At 41.6% G+C, this 6,509-nt stretch overlaps 1 pseudogene; it reads left to right on the top strand.

The window, feature by feature from the left end:
- Positions 1-718: 718 nt before the first annotated feature.
- LOC130323918 (U2 spliceosomal RNA) lies at positions 719-821 on the top strand (annotated as a pseudogene).
- The last annotated feature ends 5,688 nt before the right edge of the window (positions 822-6,509 follow it).

Below are 6,509 nucleotides of genomic sequence, written 5' to 3' on the forward strand. Positions count from 1 at the left end.
AAGTAAGAGATTATTATTATTATTATTATTGTCTTCTATTCTTTAAAGTAAACATTTTTGGATTATTCTTAGTTCTGACCCAGTTGCATGGAATAATGGTCTACTGTAGTGTTTTCCAACCAGGGTGCCTCCAGCTGTTGCAAAACTACATTTTCCAGCATGCCCAAGCAGCCAAAAGCTGTCTGGACATGCTGGAGGCACACTGGTTGGGAAAAGCTGGTCTACAATAAAGCTATTGAAGTGCAAAGTTCATATTCATATTTATGTATGTGTTTTAAAATGAATGCTTTCCCCTTTTATGAACAAGTATATAATTACGATATGCCATGAGCTTGAAAAATTACGCAATATGGGGCTGGTATGCAACTTTTTCCAGGGCTGGTTTTTATCCCCAGTCCGGCCCTGCCCGTGGCTGTTGGTTTTATACCGTTTGGGGACAGCCAAGGAGGCGTCAGCAGGCAACACAGGTAAGTGTGTGCTTGTGTGTGTGTGTGTGTGTGTTTCCTATGCAGATCCTAAACCCAGTATCAAATGCAAGTAGGAGGAGTAAGAAGGGTTCCTGCCAAAGCCAGGTTATGGATTGCATTTAAAAATGGTCCATCAGAGTGAAATGGACTCCCATCTTCCTGCTTAGCAGGAAGCCAGCCTCCCTTCCTACAAGTAATGATGGTGCATGTGAAGGGGACAGCGTTGGTTCCTCCCCTTTCACAGTTAGCACTTCTCATCCTTCCTTTTGGCTGGTATCAAATGTGGTGTCTGTTTATATCAGTTTAATATCTGATATGTCCCCTATCTGGTAGCATATATTAAATGCACCACCAGGTTTCAGTGTTGGAAAGAAAGATTACCTGTTTATTTGCTGCTGCAGCTGCTTGCTGGCTAGTCCAGTGGGCCCCTACTGCAGGCAAAAGACAATAGGTGGTGCTTAGGTGGATAGGACATCAGCTATGAGGCATTTGTTTGTACAAACTGCTGCTCACAACTAATGTTGTAATATAGTGTCTCCATCTGCTGGTGGTATTGAATAAGCAATAGTGCAATGATAGGGTCTGAAAAATAAGAAGCAGCAGCATAGGAGGAAAGAAGGAAAACATGGAGAGAAGAAAAAAAAGAATGTAAAAACTAGGTGAAAACATGTTTAAAAAAGTATTTCCATCTCTCTCTCTCTATATGTATATACATATATATATATATATTTAAAAGAAAAAAAAATTATATATATATATACATATATAGAGAGAGAGAGAGATAAATATATATAGAGATAGATGGGTGGATAGATAGATAGATAGATACACATACATACATACATACATACATATGTGTGTATTGTTGGAGTTGCAAACATGGGTGCACTTGACAAACTCAGTGCGGCTATTCCCCATTGAAAGATTGTTGCATCCAGGACCCTTAGCACTGTGATATGCTACTCAATACCACTGGCATGGCCAGGTGTAAACAACATCTGACCTTTGTTGTGTATGTAACCATGGAGATTGTGATGTCGCCTAGGCCCACCAAAGAACAGCCTTGTCAGAAGCAGCACAGCCATGAGCAGAAGCATCAGCACCATAGGTTGTCAAATAAGCTGGATTTAACCAAGACAAGTGAGTCCAATAGGATGCAGGTATGTCCTCTATCCTTACAGCTTCCCGTGGCTGTTGGTTTTATACCGTTTGGGGACAGCCAAGGAGGCGTCAGCAGGCAACACAGGTAAGTGTGTGTTTGTGTGTGTGTGTGTGTTTCCTATGCAGATTCTAAACCCAGTATCAAATGCAAGTAGGAGGAGTAAGAAGGGTTCCTGCCAAAGCCAGGTTATGGATTGCATTTAAAAATGGTCCATCAGAGTGAAATGGACTCCCATCTTCCTGCTTAGCAATAATGATATGGGTTTAGGGTCTGCTGTGTGTACTGGTGGGTGACTGCCACCCAGCCAGGGTGTGTATGGGAGGCTGCCAGCCAGCCTCCCTTCCTACAAGTAGTGATGGTGCATGTGAAAGGGACAGCGTTGGTTCCTCCCCTTTCACAGTTATCACTTCTCATCCTTCCTTTTGGCTGGTATCAAATGTGGTGTATGTTTATATCAGTTTAATATCTGATATGTCCTCTATCTGGTAGCATATATTAAGTGCACCACCAGGTTTCAGTGTTGGAAAGAAAGATTACCTGTTTATTTGCTGCTGCTGCAGCTGCTTGCTTGCTAGTCCAGTGGGCCCCTACTGCAGGCAAAAGACAATAGGTGGTGCCTATGTGCCTAGGTGGATAGGACATCAGCTATGAGGCATTTGTTTGTACAAACTGCTGCTCACAACTAATGTTGTAATATAGTGTCTCCATGTGCTGGTGGTTTTGAATAAGCAATAGTGCAATGATAGGGTCTTAAAAACAAGAAAAATAAGAAGCAGCAGCATAGGAAAGAAGGAAAACATGGAGAGAAGAAAAAAAAAAGAAGGTAAAAATGAGGTGAAAACATGTTTAAAAAAGTATTCCCATCTCTCTCTCTCTCTATGTATATACATATATGTATATATATATATATATATATTTAAAAGAAAAAAAATATATATATACATATATATAGAGAGAGAGAGAGATAAATATATATAGAGATAGATGGGTGGATAGATAGATAGATACACATACATACATACATATGTGTGTATTGTTGGAGTTGCAAACATGGGTGCACTTGACAAACTCAGTGCGGCTATTCCCCATTGAAAGATTGTTGCATCCAGGACCCTTAGCACTGTGATATGCTACTCAATACCACTGGCATGGCCAGGTGTACACAACATCTGACCTTTGTTGTGTATGTAACCATGGAGATTGTGATGTCGCCTAGGCCCACCAAAGAACTGCCTTGTCAGAAGCAGCACTGCCATGAGCAGAAGCACCAGCACCATAGGTTGTCAAATAAGCTGGATTTAACCAAGACAAGTGAGTCCAATAGGATGCAGGTATGTCCTCTATCCTTACAGCTTCCCGTGGCTGTTTGTTTTATACCGTTTGGGGACAGCCAAGGAGGCGTCAGCAGGCAACACAGGTAAGTGTGTGCTTGTGTGTGTGTGTGTGTGTGTGTGTTTCCTATGCAGATCCTAAACCCAGTATCAAATGCAAGTAGGAGGAGTAAGAAGGGTTCCTGCCAAAGCCAGGTTATGGATTGCATTTAAAAATGGTCCATCAGAGTGAAATGGACTCCCATCTTCCTGCTTAGCAATAATGATATGGGTTTAGGGTCTGCTGTGTGTACTGGTGGGTGACTGCCACCCAGCCAGAGTGTGTATGGGAGGCTGCCAGCCAGCCTCCCTTCCTACAAGTAGTGATGGTGCATGTGAAAGGGACAGCGTTGGTTCCTACCCTTTCACAGTTATCACTTCTCATCCTTCCTTTTGGCTGGTATCAAATGTGGTGTATGTTTATATCAGTTTAATATCTGATATGTCCCCTATCTGGTAGCATATATTAAGTGCACCACCAGGTTTCAGTGTTGGAAAGAAAGATTACCTGTTTATTTACTGCTGCTGCTGCTGCAGCAGCTGCTTGCTTGCTAGTCCAGTGGGCCCCTACTGCAGGCAAAAGACAATAGGTGGTGCCTATGTGCCTAGGTGGATAGGACATCAGCTATGAGGCATTTGTTTGTACAAACTGCTGCTCACAACTAATGTTGTAATATAGTGTCTCCATGTGCTGGTGGTTTTGAATAAGCAATAGTGCAATGATAGGGTCTGAAAAAGAAGAAAAATAAGAAGCAGCAGCATAGGAAAAAAGGAGGAAAGAAGGAAAACATGGAGAGAAGAAAAAAAAGAAGGTAAAAATGAGGTGAAAACATGTTTAAAAAAGTATTCCCATCTCTCTCTCTCTCTCTCTCTCTCTCTCTCTCTCTCTCTCTATGTATATATATATATATATATATATATATTTAAAAGAAAAAAAAGATATATATATATATATATACACATATATATATATAGAGAGAGAGAGATAAATATATATAGAGATAGATAGGTGGATAGATAGATAGATAGATAGATAGATACACATACACACATACACATACATACATACATACATACATATGTGTGTATTGTTGGAGTTGCAAACATGGGTGCACTTGACAAACTCAGTGCGGCTATTCCCCATTGAAAGATTGTTGCATCTAGGACCCTTAGCACTGTGATATGCTACTCAATACCACTGGCATGGCCAGGTGTAAACAACATCTGACCTTTGTTGTGTATGTAACCATGGAGATTGTGATGTCGCCTAGGCCCACCAAAGAACAGCCTTGTGAGAAGCAGCACTGCCATGAGCAGAAGCAGCAGCACCATAGGTTGTCAAATAAGCTGGATTTAACCAAGACAAGTGAGTCCTATAGGATGCAGGTATGTCCTCTATCCTTACAGCTTCCCGTGGCTGTTGGTTTTTTACCATTTGGGGACAGCCAAGGAGGCGTCAGCAGGCAACACAGGTAAGTGTGTGCTTGTGTGTGTGTTTCCTATGCAGATCCTAAACCCAGTTTCAAATGCAAGTAGGAGGAGTAAGAAGGGTTCCTGCCAAAGCCAGGTTATGGATTGCATTTAAAAATGGTCCATCAGAGTGAAATGGACTCCCATCTTCCTGCTTAGCAATAATGATATGGGTTTAGGGTCTGCTGTGTGTACTGGTGGGTGACTGCCACCCAGCCAGAGTGTGTATGGGAGGCTGCCAGCCAGCCTCCCTTCCTACAAATAGTGATGGTGCATGTGAAGGGGACAGCGTTGGTTCCTCCCCTTTCACAGTTATCACTTCTCATCCTTCCTTTTGGCTGGTATCAAATGTGGTGTCTGTTTATATCAGTTTAATATCTGATATGTCCCCTATCTGGTAGCATATATTAAGTGCACCACCAGGTTTCAGTGTTGGAAAGAAAGATTACCTGTTTATTTGCTGCAGCTGCTTGCTGGCTAGTCCAGTGGGCCCCTACTGCAGGCAAAAGACAATAGGTGGTGCCTATGTGCCTAGGTGGATAGGACATCAGCTATGAGGCATTTGTTTGTACAAACTGCTGCTCACAACTAATGTTGTAATATAGTGTCTCCATCTGCTGGTGGTATTGAATAAGCAATAGTGCAATGATAGGGTCTGAAAAAGAAGAAAAATAAGAAGCAGCAGCATAGGAAAAAAGGAGGAAAGAAGGAAAACATGGAGAGAAGAAAAAAAAAGAAGGTAAAAATGAGGTGAAAACATGTTTAAAAAAGTATTTCCATCTCTCTCTCTATATGAATATACATATATATATATATATATATATATTTAAAAGAAAAAAAATTATATATATATACATATATATATATATATATATATATATACATATAGAGAGAGAGAGAGATAAATATATATAGAGATAGATGGGTGGATAGATAGATAGATAGATACACATACACACATACACACATACACACATACACACATACATACATACATACATAAATATGTGTGTATTGTTGGAGTTGCAAACATGGGTGCACTTGACAAACTCAGTGCAGCTATTCCCCATTGAAAGATTGTTGCATCCAGGACCCTTAGCACTGTGATATGCTACTCAATACCACTGGCATGGCCAGGTGTAAACAACATCTGACCTTTGTTGTGTATGTAACCATGGAGATTGTGATGTCGCCTAGGCCCACCAAAGAACAGCCTTGTCAGAAGCAGTACTGCCATGAGCAGAAGCAGCAGCACCATAGATTGTCAAATAAGCTGGATTTAACCAAGACAAGTGAGTCCAATAGGATGCAGGTATGTCCTCTATCCTTACAGCTTCCCGTGGCTGTTGGTTTTATACCGTTTGGGGACAGCCAAGGAGGCGTCAGCAGGCAACACAGGTAAGTGTGTGCTTGTGTGTCTGTGTGTGTCTGTGTGTGTGTGTGTTTCCTATGCAGATCCCAAACCCAGTATCAAATGCAAGTAGGAGGAGTAAGAAGGGTTCCTGCCAAAGCCAGGTTATGGATTGCATTTAAAAATGGTCCATTAGAGTGAAATGGACTCCCATCTTCCTGCTTAGCAATAATGATATGGGTTTAGGGTCTGCTGTGTGTACTAGTGGGTGACTGCCACCCAGCCAGCCTCCCTTCCTACAAGTAGTGATGGTGCATGTGAAGGGGACAGAGTTGGTTCCTATCTTTCAGTTATTACTTCTCATCCTTCCTTTTGGCTGGTATCAAATGTGGTGTCTGTTTATATCAGTTTAATATCTGATATGTCCCCTATCTGGTAGCATATATTAAGTGCATCACCAGGTTTCAGTGTTGGAAAGAAAGATTACCTGTTTATTTGCTGCTGCTGCAGCTGCTTGCTGGCTAGTCCATTTGGCCCCTACTGCAGGCAAAAGACAATAGGTGGTGCCTATGTGCCTAGGTGGATAGGACATCAGCTATGAGGCATTTGTTTGTACAAACTGCTGCTCACAACTAATGTTGTAATATAGTGTCTCCATCTGCTGGTGGTATTGAATAAGCAATAGTGCA

Source organism: Hyla sarda, unplaced genomic scaffold (genome assembly GCF_029499605.1).
Source record: "Hyla sarda isolate aHylSar1 unplaced genomic scaffold, aHylSar1.hap1 scaffold_2566, whole genome shotgun sequence".
Taxonomy (NCBI): Eukaryota; Metazoa; Chordata; class Amphibia; order Anura; family Hylidae; genus Hyla; species Hyla sarda.